Raw genomic sequence first — 18,190 nt, 5'->3', positions numbered from 1 at the left:
TAAATCTCCGGCGTCCTGTAATCCCGGCTTCTGAACCTGGTCACTTGCTTCCTCACAGCGTGTGCACCATGCGGTGGACGGAGCAGGACCTGACGTGACGTCACTAATCACGTGGAGCCGCAGGACAAACTGGAATCCTTGCGGTGAAGAGATACGGATAGCATAGAGGACCAAATCCTACGCGTTTCGGAAAGAACGCTTTCCTTCATCAGGGATGGTCCTGAGTGCCTAGAAGAACCCTTTTATAGAAAAAAGTGAGTGATGTTACATAAACCCAAATAATTCTAGCTCGCTGTTTAACCCTTTTGGAGCAAGTGTATCTAAGGTGAAGATCCACTTGCTCTCTGCTCTGGACAAAATGGCAATATAATTGCCTTTTCTCCATGGAAGTGGTATTTTCTCTAACCCCATTATTTCCATGGATTTCAGATTGCCGTCATGCATTTCCACAAAATGTTTTGACAGAGGATGGCCCATGAATTTTTGTTTAGTGTTGCGCATGTGCTCACTTATCCTTACTTTCAGTGGGCGCTTTGTTCGGCCCACGTATGTTTTATCGCATGGGCATTTTATGCCATATATGACCCCCTCTGTGTTACATGTTATGAAATGTTTAAGATCATAATTTTTACCATTACTGGAAAAGGATAGATGTTTTTTGCATTGTGTCTTTATACACATTGTGCATTTCCGACAAGGAAAAAAACCCACAGTGGCATTCCCCAAGAGATTTTTTTTTTTTGTGTGGGAATCATGCTGATGATGTGTTGTAGGGGCAATTAGGTTTCCAATATTGCGGGCTTTTCTGTATATGAACCGAGGATGAGTCGGGACACAGTTCTCTAAAATCTTATCATCTCTCAGAATGCCCCAATGTTTATTGACTATCTCTTTGAGAATAGAGGAGTTGGAATTGTATTGAGTTATGATTGGAACAAACCTCATATTCTCAATGTTAGTTGCCTTTTGGGGCTTTTCTTTTAATAAATCTTGACGAGACAGCAGGGCAACCTGATTTTTTGGAATTTTCCAGACTTATAGGATCATACCCCTTTTCCAGGAACTTAGAGGTTAATGCATCTGCTGCTAGATTATATTGTTGAGGTTTAGAGCAATTACGGTGTAACCGCATGTACTGGCTTCTTGGTACATTTAGCAACCATGTAGGCAAATGGCAGCTGTTGATATCTATAAAGCTTTTCACATCCGTGGGCTTGTTGAAAGTACAAGTTTGTATGCGTGAATTTTCAATGAAAATATTTAAATCTAAAAAGTTCACTAAAAGCCAACTAACATTGAGAATATGAGGTTTGTTCCAATCATAACTCAATACAATTCCAACTCCTCTATTCTCAAAAAGATAGTCAATAAACATTGGGGCATTCTGAGAGATGATAAGATTTTAGGGAACTGTATCCCGACTCATCCTCGGTTCATATACAGAAAAGCCCGCAATATTGGAAACCTAATTGCCCCTACAACACATCATCAGCATGATTCCCACACAAAAAATCTCTTGGGGAATGCCACTGTGGGTTTTTTTCCTTGTCGGAAATGCACAATGTGTATAAAGACACAATGCAAAAAACATCTATCCTTTTCCAGTAATGGTAAAAATTATGATCTTAAACATTTCATAACATGTAACACAGAGGGGGTCATATATGGCATAAAATGCCCATGCGATAAAACATACGTGGGCCGAACAAAGCGCCCACTGAAAGTAAGGATAAGTGAGCACATGCGCAACACTAAACAAAAATTCATGGGCCATCCTCTGTCAAAACATTTTGTGGAAATGCATGACGGCAATCTGAAATCCATGGAAATAATGGGGTTAGAGAAAATACCACTTCCATGGAGAAAAGGCAATTATATTGCCATTATGTCCAGAGCAGAGAGCAAGTGGATCTTCACCTTAGATACACTTGCTCCAAAAGGGTTAAACAGCGAGCTAGAATTATTTGGGTTTATGTAACATCACTCACTTTTTTCTATAAAAGGGTTCTTCTAGGCACTCAGGACCATCCCTGATGAAGGAAAGCGTTCTTTCCGAAACGCGTAGGTTTGGTCCTCTATGCTATCCGTATCTCTTCACCGCAAGGATTCCAGTTTGTCCTGCGGCTCCACGTGATTAGTGACGTGACGTCAGGTCCTGCTCCGTCAACCGCATGGTGCACACGCTGTGAGGAAGCAAGTGACCAGGTTCAGAAGCCGGGATTACAGGACGCCGGAGATTTACAGCACGGAAGAAGAAACATCGCCTCTTCTCCTGAACACGTGAGCTCCAACTTAAGATAACAGGCTACGTACACACAGCAGATTTACGACCAGGCTTAATCTGTCTGTAGCCCGCAGCTCTGTCTTTTTGTATTGAAGCATTGCCACCGGCCGGGGCTGCTTCATTTCACGCAGTTCTTTCACAGCATTTTTTTACTTTTTTTACATGCATGTCCTAGAAAACGAGACTTGAAAGCTTTCCATCTTATCGTGGAGACTTTTTTTATAGTGGGAATCATATATATATTTTTCATTAATCAGACTCTGATCCTTCAGTGACTAGCATTTTATTAAAATCAGTCTAGCTATTCCCTGTACAGGTTGCCATTCTCAGATACAAGCTCATTATTTGGTTTCAGCAATTAACCCTGTTGTATGGTTACTACAACATATGTTTTCTATTTATCCGCATATATCCGTGGGTATTTATATCTATTGGCATTAGGTTGGGTAACTGCATACAAGTTTTATTGGTACTATTGCAAGTTGTTCTTTGGTTTTCATATTTATGATTACGTCACTGTACCACCATTTTATTGAATACAGTTTCTGGTTCTGTTTAAACTCTCGTAGTGTGCGCAAATTTATTTTTATCAATATATATATATATATATATATATTGTAGCATGGCTAAAGGGTTTGTAGTCGATGGGAGGTATGTGCCACATAAGTGCCTGGTTGCTGTAATGTAGCCCGGAGTATTCCTTTCTTGCACATAATCTTGTATATGGGTTTCAGGACCTGTGGTAATGTCAGACCACATGGCTAATCATGTGATGGGTTACTGGGTGGGGTTAGCTCTTTATAAGACTGGCTAATCCTTTACACAGCAGATATGTGTGGAGGTGAAACCCTCCTGAGTGTGTTACGGCTTGAGGACTGAGCCGGATGAACTGGACACTTGCTTTTCTTTGCCTGAACCAAAGGCCCATTTTGCTTTCTGTTATTTGCCACATGGTTTATGAAGCAATAAACCCAGTGAACTTTAAAGGAACACGTCTCCTGAGTGTCAGCCGTCGCAGCTGAGTGAGTGAAATCCTTACAATTGGTGGAGAATGCGGGCAGCGTTCCCAGCGGAGACGTGAGTTTATTTTTGAATGTCCTGGGTCAAGGCTGTTGCAAGCCAGCAAGCATTGCCGGAGAAAATGGAGGACCTGCTGAAACACTTGGTCCAGATGCAGTCACAGCAGGAGAAAAGGCAGAGCCAGCAGGAGCAAAGGCAGCAAGAGACCAACAGGCTGTTGATGCAGCAGATACAACAGAGCCAGCAGGAGCAACGGCAGAGTCAGCAGGAGCAACGGCAGCAGATGCAGCAGAGCCAGCAGGAGCATCAGCAGCAGATGCAGCTTCTGGCAACCGCCATCCAGGGCAAGGCGAGCGCCCCAACCCCAGGTTTGGCTGATGACACCCACGTCCGGAAGACGGTAAGACGCGCATTGCAGAAAATGACTCCCGGGGATAATGTTGAGGCCTTCCTGACGGTGTTTGAGAGGGTCGCTGAGAGGGAAAAACTTCCGCCAGAGCAGTGGGCAGAGGTACTTGCGTACTATGATTTGACCTTGCAGGATGCCAAAGAGTATCACAAATTGAAAGCCGAGATTCTCGCACGTTTGGGGGTGACACTGACTGTCAGGGCACAGCGAGTTCACTCCTGGGGCTATCACCGGGACAAACCACCTCGTTCCCAAATGTTTGATCTGTTGCACCTGGTCCAGAAATGGCTGCAGCCAGAATCCTCTGCGCCTGCACAGATGGTAGAACGGGTGATGATGGATCGGTTTGTCCATTCCCTCCCGAGGCCTATACAGTCTTGGGTTGCCCAGGGTGATCCCCAGAATGCCGACGAGCTGATCGGACTGGTTGAGAGATACCAAGGGTTGGAAGGCTCCTTCGGGAGGCAGCCCATGCCGTACTGGGGGTCCCAGAAGGCAGCTGAGTCCCAAAAAGGGGTGGTGCGTCCAAGGTCACAAAGGGCGGGGGAGGTGGTGCCCAAGGTCCCCACGGGTGATATTATTTGTTGGAGGTGCCACAAGCCAGGACATATAGCTGCCCGTTGTTCCCAAACCACTGAGCAGATGGACTGCGGCATGGGACGCCGTTGTTCATACTATGCGTATCCAGCCTGTAGTGTGAACTCTCCATCCAACGAGGGACCTCAAGCGTGTCCCGTAAAGGTGAACGGTCGAGCAGTAACGGCACTGTTAGACTCGGGGAGCCTAGTGACCCTGGTGAGGGCCACTTTTCCTCTCCACCTGCTCCCAGGAAAGAAGGTCGGAGTGCGGTGCATACATGGTGATGCAAAGGACTACCCTATGGCCAGGGTGGACATTGAAACGGCATGTGGCACTGAGTCCCACATAGTCGGCGTGGTTCAGGACTTGTTGCACCCTATAATTATTGGCCGGGATTTCTGTTTGTTTTGGGATTTGTGGGGAAATGGTTCTGAGCTCCCTGGCAGGGAACCAGTGAACCCTGGAAGGGTATCGCCACACCCAGAGGCAGACAGTTTTCCTTTTTGTGTTCTGGTTGGGGATGAGGAGGAAGTATCCCCTACATCTGACATTCTGGAGTTAGAAGTTACCGGTGAAAATTTTGGGACTGCCCAACATAGGGACCCCACTCTGAAGGAAGCCTTTAATAATGTCACAGTTATTGACGGGGTGGTACAGGAGCCGGGGGCAGACACAAGATTTCCCCATTTTCTGTTGAGGGGGGAGTTGTTGTACCGTGTCACGAAAATACGGGAGGAGTTGGTAGAGCAGTTGATAGTGCCGGGTCCGTATAGACGGAAAGTGTTGGACATGGCCCATTCACACATCTTGGGTGGACACCTGGGGGTGGAAAAAACGCAGGAACGGGTTGTGCAGAGGTTCTATTGGCCTGGGTGTCACCGGGAAATAGTGAACTATTGCAGGTCCTGCCCTACATGTCAGCTAACTGCTCCTACTCCTCATTTCCGGAACCCCCTTGTGCCACTGCCCATTATTGAGGTACCGTTCGAGAGAATTGCCATGGACTTGGTCGGTCCCTTAGTTAAATCAGCTCGGGGCCATCAGTATATATTAGTCATCCTGGACTATGCCACACGCTATCCTGAGGCAATTCCCTTGAGAAATTCTTCCTCAAAAAGCATAGCCCGCGAGTTGGTCCATGTCTTTTCCCGGACAGGTCTGCCAAAGGAGATCCTGACTGACCAGGGTACACCTTTCATGAGCAAGGTGATGAGGGAGTTATGCAAAGCCCTGAAGATCTCCCAGTTGAGGACCTCGGTGTACCATCCCCAGTCAGATGGCCTTGTTGAGAGGTTTAACAAGACACTAAAGAGCATGCTGAGAAAAGCTATAGAGAAAGACGGTAGAGACTGGGATTGTCTCTTACCCTATCTGATGTTTTCCATTCGTGAAGTTCCACAGGCCTCCACAGGGTTCTCACCGTTTGAGCTTCTATATGGCCGACATCCACGAGGACTCCTGGATATAGCCAAGGAAACCTGGGAGGCCGAAGTCACACCCCACAGAAGCGTCATTGAGCATGTGGCCCTGATGCAGCAGAGGATTGCAAAGGTGATGCCTATCGTGAAAGAACACCTTCTCCAAGCACAAGAAGCTCAAGCCAGGGTCTACAACCGGTCTGCAAGAGTGAGGCAGTTCAATCCGGGAGACCGAGTTCTTGTGTTAGTTCCAACGGTGGAAAGCAAGTTCTTGGCCAAATGGCAAGGGCCATATGAGGTTGTCGAGAAACTTGGTGAGGTAAATTATAAAATTCACCAACCAGGAAGACGGAAACCATTCCAAGTTTACCATGTCAACCTCATCAAGCCATGGCAAGATAGAGAGCCGACAGCAACTCCATCATTGTTAAGCAACCCAGAAGGTGAGGTTGGAGCGGTTACTATAGCAGAGACGCTATCAAAGACCCAGAAACAGCAGTGCCGGGAGTTACTCCAGAAAAACAGGGACCTGTTTTCAGAATTGCCAGGATACACGAAGGTCATAGAGCACGAGGTCCTAACAGAGCCACATGTGCGGGTGAATGTGAAACCTTATCGTATTCCTGAGGCTCGTCGAGAAGTTATCTCCAAGGAAGTGGAGCGTATGTTGAGGCTTGGGGTCATTGAGGAATCCAAGAGCGGTTGGTCGAGCCCAATTGTCCTGGTCCCAAAACCTGATGGAGAGTGGAGGTTTTGCAACGACTATCGGAAGTTGAATGAAGTCTCCAAGTTCGACGCTTATCCCATGCCCCGTATTGATGAGCTCATCGAAAGGCTTGGGCACGCCAGATATATATCCACCTTGGATTTGACAAAGGGGTATTGGCAGATCCCCATGGCACAGGAAGCCAAGGAGAAGACGGCCTTTTCGACACCTGATGGATGCTTCCAATATGCCCGGATGCCGTTTGGCCTACAGGGAGCTCCGGCGACCTTCCAGAGGGCTATGGATAGAGTCCTTGCACCCCATAAGGCCTACGCTGCTGCGTACCTAGATGATATCATCATCTTTAGCCCGGACTGGGAGAGTCATCTGGAGAAAGTCCAAGCGGTGTTGGATGCTATAAGAGAGGCCGGATTTACTATAAACCCGAAGAAGTGCGCCTTGGGTAAAGAAGAAGCTAAGTACCTTGGATACATAGTGGGTCATGGAGAAATAAAACCCCAAATCAATAAAGTGGAGGCAATCCAAACATGGCCAAAACCAGTTTCCAAGAAACAAGTTAAAGCCTTCCTGGGAATCGTGGGATATTACAGGAGGTTCATCCCAAACTTCGCCACGATGGCTGCGCCTCTGACTGACCTGCTAAAAGGGACAAAATCAGTAATGGTTAAGTGGTCCGAAGAAAAAGAGTCAGCCTTCCAAGAAATGAAAAACGCTTTGTGTAAGCAACCCGTTCTGATGGCCCCAAACTTCAAGAAAGAGTTTATTCTTCAGACAGATGCCTCAGATGTTGGGGTGGGAGCAGTCCTTTCCCAAGAACTACATGGGGAGGAGCATCCTGTTCTCTATCTGAGTAGGAAGCTGTCCTCATCTGAAAAGAACTACTCAGTCGTTGAGAAGGAGTGCTTGGCCATAAAATGGGCAGTGGACACATTGCGGTACAATCTGCTGGGACGTAAATTTAGAATGGTATCTGACCATGCCCCGCTTAGGTGGATGAGAGAAACGAAAGGAAGAAATGCTAGAGTCACCCGTTGGTTCTTAGCCCTGCAGGACTTCAGTTTCCATGTGGAACATAGGGCCGGAAAGCTGCACGGTAATGCGGATGCCCTATCGAGAATCCCTTGTTTAGTGGGGGAAAGTGCCAAGCCCCACGGCTTTAGGCAGAGGGGGGAGGTATGTAGCATGGCTAAAGGGTTTGTAGTCGATGGGAGGTATGTGCCACATAAGTGCCTGGTTGCTGTAATGTAGCCCGGAGTATTCCTTTCTTGCACATAATCTTGTATATGGGTTTCAGGACCTGTGGTAATGTCAGACCACATGGCTAATCATGTGATGGGTTACTGGGTGGGGTTAGCTCTTTATAAGACTGGCTAATCCTTTACACAGCAGATATGTGTGGAGGTGAAACCCTCCTGAGTGTGTTACAGCTTCAGGACTGAGCCGGATGAACTGGACACTTGCTTTTCTTTGCCTGAACCAAAGGCCCATTTTGCTTTCTGTTATTTGCCACATGGTTTATGATGCAATAAACCCAGTGAACTTTAAAGGAACACGTCTCCTGAGTGTCAGCCGTCGCAGCTGAGTGAGTGAAATCCTTACAATATATTATAAGAAACTTAGACTGTCAGCCCAGCCGACACATGAAAAACTTAAATACTACTGTCCCTGCTGTCCTCTGTAGCTCACTTGTCGTCATCTTCATCATCATCTTCTTCTTTGTTCCTATTCATAATCTGGAAAAGAAAAACAAGCTTTCCTGCTTTATTGGGTCCCAACCGATTTCTCAATTTAGAATGAATGAGTCCAAAGGAAGAGAATATTCTTTCAACGCCTGCAGAAGAAGCTACTGCTGTTAAAAGTGAAATCATTACTTGAACAGTCTCTAAATCCAAGCGCTTAAGTGACTTCCACCAGTTTACTGGTGTGACCTTCCTTAAAATATCTTCAGCAAACATATATTTCTTGAATGGTTCCCCCTTAGCTCTTAAGTTTATTATAGTTGGCATTAAAGATGGATGATTGCTGGATACCCATGTCATAGCTAACTCTTCTTCCTCAGCACTTAGGTTTTGACCCTGATATTGGATATTGACAATATTTGCCAAAAAATGAGCTGGAGTCAGTGCTTGTCCCATTCGTTTGTTTACTGCTTGTAATTTAATTCTGTCCATGTGTAGTTCTGTTTTTAAGTGTTCACTCAGTTCCTTCCAAATTTCAACAGCATCCGCAATAAAACAGCTATTTTTCTGTATTTTGTTTAAAACTTGAGGGATGGGTTTCTGGAAGTTCAGCATATGTTCAACATTTCTCTTAAGCCCAATGTTGAGGATTTTGGCCGTGACAGTGGCATCTATTTTATCTCGATTTTCTTCACAAAGTGTCATCAGAATAGGCCAGTTTTTGATATACTGCTCAAAACAGTCCACCACAGAGTTCCATCCAACATCTTGTGGGAGCGTTAGCTTGGTTCCACCCATCCTTTTCAGAGCTGCTGCAGCAAAATGATTATTACGGAAGTACTTAGCAATTTCAACAACATTAGCCTTTATTTCTGGAACACTTAAGTCTTTGGCTAAGAGGTGCAGCAAATGAGCACTGCAACCATATGTTATTAGCAGCTTTGTATTCCCTCCCTGCTCTTCTAAATCTCTTCTCATCTTGGATACGTTTGCAGCATTGTCAGTGACCAAACTGCGTACTAGACATTTGAATTTTTGTTCACATGTCGTTATAGCTTTTACTGCCACTTCTTGTAAGTATTCTGCTGTGTGTGCATTTCCTGACGTATCAGTTGTTTGTGCAAGGAAGACTTTACATTCTTCTGTTGTTATACAAGCACATACAATAGGATCATTGTGGACATTACTCCACCCATCAATACTTAGGTTAACAATTTTACCCTCCAGAGCTGTTGCACATTGCTCCATTTCTCTGTCATACACTTGATCCAGCAGTTTCCCTGCAACATCAGCTCTGCTGGGTGGACTGTATCCTGGTCTCAGTGACTGAACCATATTAATGAAATGTGGGTTCTCAGTCAGACGGAAAGAAGAGTTTGTTGCATAAATAAACTGGGCAATTTTTTCATCAATCAACTCTTTTTCTAATCTGCTAGTTCTTATCACAAACCTATCTATGGTGGTTCCAGGAGGTAAAGTTTTTTTCTCCCTTTTGGGTGATGGTGATATGTGGCTGTGGGTGTCTGATGATGATGATGCTGCTAATGAAGCACTATCCTGGATGGATAACTCTGAAACTGTAGAACAGGATGATGGTGATCTTTGAGGTGGATAGTTTCCAGAATCCATGAATTCCCCTAAACAAAAAAAGTCAATGCTGTTATTTTATTGTTTATACAATTTCTGCTTATTGTACACAACACATCACTGCCCCTGCCCCAAAAGTAATATTTGTTTTTCTTCATAACTGTACCAAATGACAGTAACATGCAGTAATAATAAGAAATATAATTTTTCTCACACATGACAGTTCAGTCTTTAGAAATAGGATTCAATAAAAATGTTTACCAACCTGAAGATCCTGCCTGTTCAGAAGTGTTTCTTTGGTCATCTTCATAAACGCACTTCTCATGATGTTGCCTCATTCGCGCCACCAGGCCTTGCATCTCTTTGTTGCATCGTTTGCATTTTGCACGCATGCCTGCCTTACCGATAGGCGAAGGAGCTTCATTAAAATATTCCCAAACTGGGTCTCTTTTACGGCCTGCTGCCATTATAAGGAAAGAATGTAATAAACCTCAGATCGTACACACAAACAGATCCAGACTTGTCTGTCTGTGGCTATGCTGCAGTATTGTGCTCAAAGTTTCACTTTCATTTTCTTGTCTGCTTGCCCTTCCTCCTCCTCACACTTAGATTCACATTCTTCTTGTGTTGTGCAGATCTATTCCACTCCAAACAATCAGAAACATATTGTCTAACTTCTTGGACTTGGCACTGAAGGGGTTGATTCTGTATTCATAGGTTTGTAGAACAATAGGATTAACCCTGCTGTTCTGTTTAGATTTCACATACACTTGTACTGTTCCCGGTCATTTTTGACCGTCCTTATAAAATAATCATTTTTAGCTAATCTAAGTGTTTTTTTTAAACAGTTTTTGCACTATTATATTGCTTGTGAAGATGGTTGTTCAAATACCAGAAAAAAAAATAAATACAAAGCTTGTTTTATATTTTTTTTATATCCAAAAGGGAACATGGTATTTTTTCGATTTTTGTAAAAATTGATTATTTTTGCAGATAAAAAAAAAATCTTGATCTAAATGTTAACTATAAGTAATAATATCAAACATTATGTAGATATACTTTTTTCAAAGGCAAAAAAAAAAAAAGAAAAAAAAGCTTTTTTCTCTATAAAATGGCAAAAAACGTTGTTTTTTATACACTTATACTGTTCCCGGTCATTTTTGACCGGACCTAACAAAGTTGTGATTTGTACCTAATTCAAGTGTTATTTGATTACCTGTTGCATTGTTTTACTGTATGTGAACATGGTTTTCAATAATCAGATGAAAAATTAAATCAAAAACTTTTATTTTTTGAATCAAATAAATTAACATTTTTTGCAATATTTGCTTCATATTGCACATAAAAACTTTTCTTTATTCTAAACTATATACAAACTTTAAAAAAAAAAAAAGTTTTTTTGTCAAAAACAAATGATAAATGCGATCAATGTATTACTTGCATTGATCACATGTATAATTTACATGACGCTTGCACAAGTATTTTGCACATTTGCAACACATAATATTAGATTTATGGTTACTGGACGTTGGACAGAATGAGCATCTTTTTCGCTTGCAGCTGGTTGCGATGGTGGAAGCCGTTTCAGTATCAGTGGTGGTCGAAGCTGTTGGCTCGCCGTCTCCACCATGCTCTCGAATTTGTCGGGCCACTTTTTCTGCACTCTCATTTCTTGGATTTCGTGGCTGTGTTTTTACATATGGATTAGTGAGAGACTTCCCCAATTCCTCAATAAAAAGCCGTCGTTTGTGTAATTTTTTTTCTTGCCATTTGGGGTTTATTTCCCGCCACAATACAAAGGCATTATAGGCAGATACATCGATCAGGTTGTAAAAGAGAATCATAGGCCACCTATTTGTTTTTCTTTTACATGTATACGTGCCTACAAGCTGGTCTAATGTGTCAACAGCACCTTTAGTGGCGTTATAGTGAAGAATCATGTCTGGCTTTCTGTCATCTCTCTCACTTATTTTTGCATCATGGTGCTCATGAGGATAACTTGTTTATTTTTTTTGGGAACGTACGACACTACCGTAGTGTCCTTTGTAAAATAAAACATTGAACTGTGTACGTCTCTCTTATTGAGGATACCCTGTGGAAGTTCAGGTTTATTTTTTCGTACAGTACCCAGCATAGTTATATTGTTTTTTTGTAACATCTGTAGGATGTGAAGAAATTGTCACAGGTAACGTTTCTCCCTTTGAGTCCATGGGTCAAGTCCAAAACTACCCTCATGCCTTGGTTTTTTTCAGGTCTTTCTAGAGGGTTTTTTCCAATATATACTTGAACATTTGCAGCATATGATGTTTTACTGTCACACAGAGTCCAGATTTTTATACCGTATTTTGCTGGTTTACTTGGAATGTATTGCCTGAATGGGCACCTGCCTCTAAATGACACCAGCTGCTCATCAACAGTGACATTTTCTACGGTATTATAAAATTTTGGGAGTATCTCGACCCATTTACTCCACAAATCCCTAATTGGGGCAAGTTTATCTGTGCTTCTTCTTTCAGATCTATCCGTTTTGTCATCAAACCGTAGAACTCTGGAAATTTCGTGGAATCTTTCTAAAGACATGGTGGCCCTAAATATATGGCGCCCCGTTTCCGAATTCCACAAACTTTTAGTGGACTCTCCATATGATTTGTATACTCCAGCTAATAGAAGTAACCCGATGTAAGCATTCATAGCCGTCACATCGAAGTTCTTCCATTTATCGCCATAAACCTTTTTCCCTCAATGTTTGTCATTTGGATAAGTATATTTTGCATGGCTATATTTATGAATAATAGGAATGCCGATTGAATGTCATCAATTCTAGCAATTGCATATCTAGTGGGACCTGGAGTATCTGTGATGACATTTGATGAAGACCTTCTACCAGTCGGAGCAGGAGGCTGCAATTTCCAAACGACATCTTTGTTTTTTGAATTGATTTCTTGCGTCAGACCGGTTGTCGGGGTTTCCACATCAGATTCACCCTCAGAATTCGAGTTCTCGGCAATATCTTCATCCTCACTAATGTTGTCCTCCTCTTCGGAGACATTTTCAGGTGGGACATCCTCGTCTGTATCGGAGTCGTTTATAAACTCCTCCAATTCAGCTTGGGTGAAGTGTCTTCTTCTCATGCTGTAAGGCATCACTGTTGAATGAAAAATAAAATATATCCATAAACAATGAATGAAAAAAAAAATCAAAACAATTTCGCAACAATACACACAATAACGTCCCGTCACACATTGAGATATGCCCTGTGATTATGGTGCTGGAGCGTCGCAAACAAAAATGAGGCATGCACTCATTCTATCACAGCAGTGAGAATATGTACTCATAAGCAGACATTGAGTCTACACAACCCTAATGCTAACCCCCTATCATCCATTCTATCACAGCAGTGAGAATATGTACTCATAAGCAGACATTGAGTCTACACAACTCTAATGCTAACCCCCTATCATCACAGCAGTGAGAATATTGAATAATTTTAGAATAAAAGAATAATTTATCTGTAACATACCTGTAAAAATGGGACTTCAGAGCTCTGACGTCTGAACCTCTGCTCACTCTGTGTTGTCTCCAGCTGAACTGAAACTCTACACTGCTATGTTATCTGTCTACAGATAAGATCAGAGCAGACACCACCCTGCAGCAGGAAAAAGCTCACAGTACAACACTTTAGGTGAATTCTGCTTAGGACAGCATTGCACAGTGTAATACTGTACAACCAGCAAACACATGGAAAATCAGAAAATCATGATTTACAATATGAAATGTTGACAACTGAATGGAACTAGATCTATATGAACAGCAGGGTAAATAAAAACCAGTGAAATAAATTGCGCATAGCTATACTGGAAGCGAATCCGTCGGCTGTATCGCAACTTGAAAATGTTGGTATGTGTAAATCTTTTCTGACCAAAAGTAGTCAGATACATTGATAAATAGTAGTAGATGCAATATATAGTTCAAAATGAGGTGATAGCACCTTTATTTTTGTCAAAAATTGTCTGGAGAGCTGAATAAAGGCCTATTGGTCATTTTTGACCGAACAGTACAAGTGTAAAAAAAAATTGTACCAAATAAAGTAAACAAAAATTAAAAAAAAAAAAATTCCCACAGAGAGTACCCCCCTAATGACGAAAAGTCAGGGAGCCTCAAGTCTCAGAATCACACGCTGAATTTTTATAACATTATAGAATTTCAAAAACGGTCATTTTTGACCTAACAGAACAGCAGGGTTAAGGTCTTTTTCTCAACTCTGTTCATGTTGTAACATTTTTGCCGTGAAGAAGAGGCTGGGACCTCTGCGGAGTCAAATTCAGTTTTGAGAACTGCGTAAGTAAAGCGAGCGTCTGTGATAATATAGGAGAGAAACTGCCCACTAATCCTACAGAATCCTCTGGAAGAGCATGGCATTGTGAATGTTACACATATACAGCCTTTATTCTACTAAGTTAAACAACTCAGCTTTATCTCATGATGGAAGAACCTTTGGATGGTAAAATATTTTCCTCAAAAAGCAGTTTATTGAAAAAAATCCAATTTAAATAAAAAAAATCCAATTTAAATAAAAAAAATCCGATTTAAATAAAAAAAATCCAATTTTTTTGATTTTTTTTTTTTTTAAAAACATTGATTTTTATCCACCCTGTGTCTCGGGGTAAGAAGTGGGGTGTTCCTGGGTCTCCTACCATACTGTCCCTTTTCATTCAGACGCTGACAGATAGTACGGGTTGACACTGTTGTACCCTCGGACTGCAGGGCAGCTTGAACTTGTTTGGATGTTAGTCGAGGTTCTTTATCCAACATCCACACAATCTTGCGTTGATATCTCTTGTCAATTTTTCTTTTCCGTCCACATCTAGGGAGGTTAGCCACAGTGCCATGGACTTTAAACTTCTTGATGACACTGCGCACGGTAGACACAGGAACATTCAGGTCTTTGGTGATGGACTTGTAGTCTTGAGATTGCTCATGCTTCCTCACAATTTGGTTTCTCAAGTCCTCAGACAGTTCTTTTGTCTTCTTTCTTTTCTCCATGCTCAATGTGGTACACACAAGGACACAGGACAGCGGTTGAGTCAACTTTAATCCATGTCAACTGGCTGTAAGTGTGATTTAGTTATAGCCAACACCTGTTAGGTGCCACAGGTAAGTTACAGGTGCTGTTAAATTAGAGAAGCATCACATGATTTTTCGAACAGTGCCAATACTTTTGTCCACCCCCTTTTTTTATTTTTGGTGTGGAATTATATCCAATTTGGCTTTAGGACAATTATTTTTGTGTTTTTTCATTTAAGACAAATTAAATGAAGATAATAATACCAAATAATTTGTATTTGCAATCATTTTCAGGAAGAAAATGAGTATTATCTGACAGAATTGCATACGGTGTCAATACTTTTGGCCATGACTGTATATCCTTTGTGGGGTATATGTATGCATCGGGATACATATGTAACACTGTGTATGTTCTACATCTCATGTTGTGTTGGCAGTTGTGTGTATATATTATTTACATTCTCTTTTGTTATTTTTGCATTGTATGGATACTATTTTGTTCATTATTTTTTGCATTATGTGTTTTATTGTGAGTCTTTATATGTACGTACTTTTGTATATTTTGTGTTAGTTATTCATTATGAGTATGTATACACTTATATGTACTTCTGTCCCGGTCGATATCCATGTCCCCACATGATGTCATTGATATTTGGATTTTCTGGATCATGTGCAGTGTGCCATCCTTTTATGAATAGGTGCGCACTGTTTGAGCCCTATTTTGATGCACTCAATGCAGGTAATTGTGGTGATTCCTCTTGCCCACAACCAAAATGGCCGCCGACACACTTCCGGTCATGTGCGGTCCACATCTTACCGCTTCCGGTCCGCGATTCCACGCTGACGTACATGGGCCCATGTATGGTTGGCGTGACATGTGCGGCTGGTTAGCAGTGATGCGGCCGCTCATTGGCTGGATTCAGCGGCTAGGCAGCAATAAATTCCACCGGCCTCGGTACATGGCATGCCCCCTGAGGAATGACTTTACCGAAACGCACGATGGGGTGGGCTGGAGCTGGCGTGATTCCCCATTTCCTTAGTGGTATGTTTACTGTTATCATCTGTATTTGTAATTGTCTGTGGTTGATTACTCTGTACCATTTCTAGCAATACTGTGATATAACCATTTGACAGTGTCTTATATCTTGACATGTGAGCCCATTAAATTGGTATATACCATTAATGCGTTAATCCACTTATCCCTAGCTGGGGATCACTGCCTTACTCCTAGGTTCCATGAGGTTGTGTTTCACGTCCCCTATCTTGCTGATCTTGTCTGTTTTTTGTATTCAATAAAATATTTTTTTATGTATTTTGGACTATGACACTATTTCGTAGTGGTTTGGCTTGTTAGCAGTAGTGTGTCCCACACTTTTCCATATATTGGCTGGTTATATTACATGACTATATGAGTTAGCATGTGCTTACAAACTTAAGAGCGTTCTGTGTTTGCCTTGTCTTCTACGCATGGAAAACTGCTGCAGATCTGCAGCGTCAAAAACGCCATGGATCCGCGGTAAAAACCGCAACGTGTGCACATGGCCTTAATATCAGATTGCTGAGGGCGTGGTACAGAAGATGAGTTTTTCCAAGAGCGGGCGGTGGGACTGTGGAAGGTTTGAGATGTGGAGGTGGAGCCTGGGCGGAGTTTCAAGGGGGCCCCGAAATTCCTAGTGGCAGGCCTGTGGGTCATAACAGAACCAGACCCCAATCAGAGGACAATAAAACATTCACAGTCCTTATCTAGGAACTGATCCAATATTTATGGACATAACTGTTTATCACTCATGGTAATTCTGCTTCATGTCACCTGTCTTATCTATGGCATTTTTTCTGTGATGTGTTGTGCATAAATATGTGAGTCTCGAAAGCCTGCAATTTGTTACCATCTTTTTTAGTTAGCCATTAAAAGGTGTCAACCACTGAGGACTCTCAATTCTAAATATTTTTCTATCTACTGGCTAACACGGTACCAAGATATATATCTTTAGTGATTTTCTATATACACGCGTGTGTGGGGACAACAGAACATGGTTCCACACAGCCTTCTGCCAGAGAGCCCAGTGGCAGCCATCGAGCAGCACTTCTGGCTGGAGCCACTTACTGTGGAACTCGGCATTGCTGGTTCCGCACACGATATCCCGGTAACGAGGGGTGGGATTCAGCCGGTTCTCCCCGGTTCGATGGAGCCGCTTGTTAAAAATACAGTCGGTTCCCAGAACCGGGAAGATTCAGAGCCGCGATCCGATCCCACACCTCCCAACCTTCCCGTATCCCGCTGGGGAGTCCCGATTTGAGAGTGCCCCGTGGTCGATCACTGCAGAGCTGCATCCCTCCACCCACAGAGAGCCGCACATCACATGTATGGCTGCCTCTGCTCTGTGCGCACAGGACTTGTGATGAGGTCACAGGAGGGGAGGAGTCAGGAATCACATGATCAGGGGCCTCCGTGTATTGCAGGACTCTGCCATTCTGTCATGGTGCTGGACGACAGTAACCTTATGTGTGGGGTCAGGAGTTGTTTACAGTGTGGATGTAGCAGAGCCGTGTGTGTGTGTGTACGAGCCGTGTGTGTGTATGAGGTGCATGGAGCGGAGCCGTGTGTGTGAGGTGTACGGAGCGGAGCCGTGTGTATGAGGTATACGAAGCGGAGCCGTGTGTGTGTGTATGGAGCGGAGCCGTGTGTGTGTATGAGGTGTACGGAGCGGAGTCGTGTGTGTATGAGGTGTACGGAGCGGAGCTGTGTGTGTATGAGGTGTACGGAGCGGAGCTGTGTGTGTATGAGGTGTACGGAGCGGAGCCGTGTGTGTGTCTATGAGGTGAGCGGAGCCGTGTGTGTGTGTATGAGGTGTACAGAGCGGAGCTGTGTGTGTATGAGGTGTACAGAGCGGAGCCGTGTGTGTGTATGGCTGCCGTCACACTAGCAGTATTTGGTCAGTATTTTACATCAGTATTTGTAAGCCAAAACCAGGAGTGGAACAATTAGAGGAAAAGTATAACAGAAACATATGCACCACGTCTGCATTTATCACCCACTCCTGGTTTTGGCTTACAAATACTGATGTAAAATACTGACCAAATACTGCGAGTGTGACAGCAGCCTATGAGGTGTAAAGAGCCGTGTGTGTCTGAGGTGTATGAAGCGGAGCCGTGTGTGTATGTGGTGTACAGAGCGGAACCGTGTGTGTACGAGGTGTACGGAGTGGAGCTGCGTGTGTACGAGGTGTACGGAGCGGAGCCTTGTATGCAAGGTGTACGGAGCGAAGCCGCGTGTGTAGGAATAACTGTGTGACCATTATACAGTATGGAGCATCATGTGTGGCCATTATACAGTATGGAGCATCTTGTGTGGCCATTATACAGTATGGAGCATGATGTAGGGCCATTATACAGTATGGAGCATCATGCGTGGCCATTATACAG

The sequence above is a fragment of the Ranitomeya imitator genome, chromosome 8 (genome assembly GCF_032444005.1).
Source record: "Ranitomeya imitator isolate aRanImi1 chromosome 8, aRanImi1.pri, whole genome shotgun sequence".
In the NCBI taxonomy this organism is placed as follows: domain Eukaryota; kingdom Metazoa; phylum Chordata; class Amphibia; order Anura; family Dendrobatidae; genus Ranitomeya; species Ranitomeya imitator.
This window is presented reverse-complemented; position numbering follows the sequence as displayed.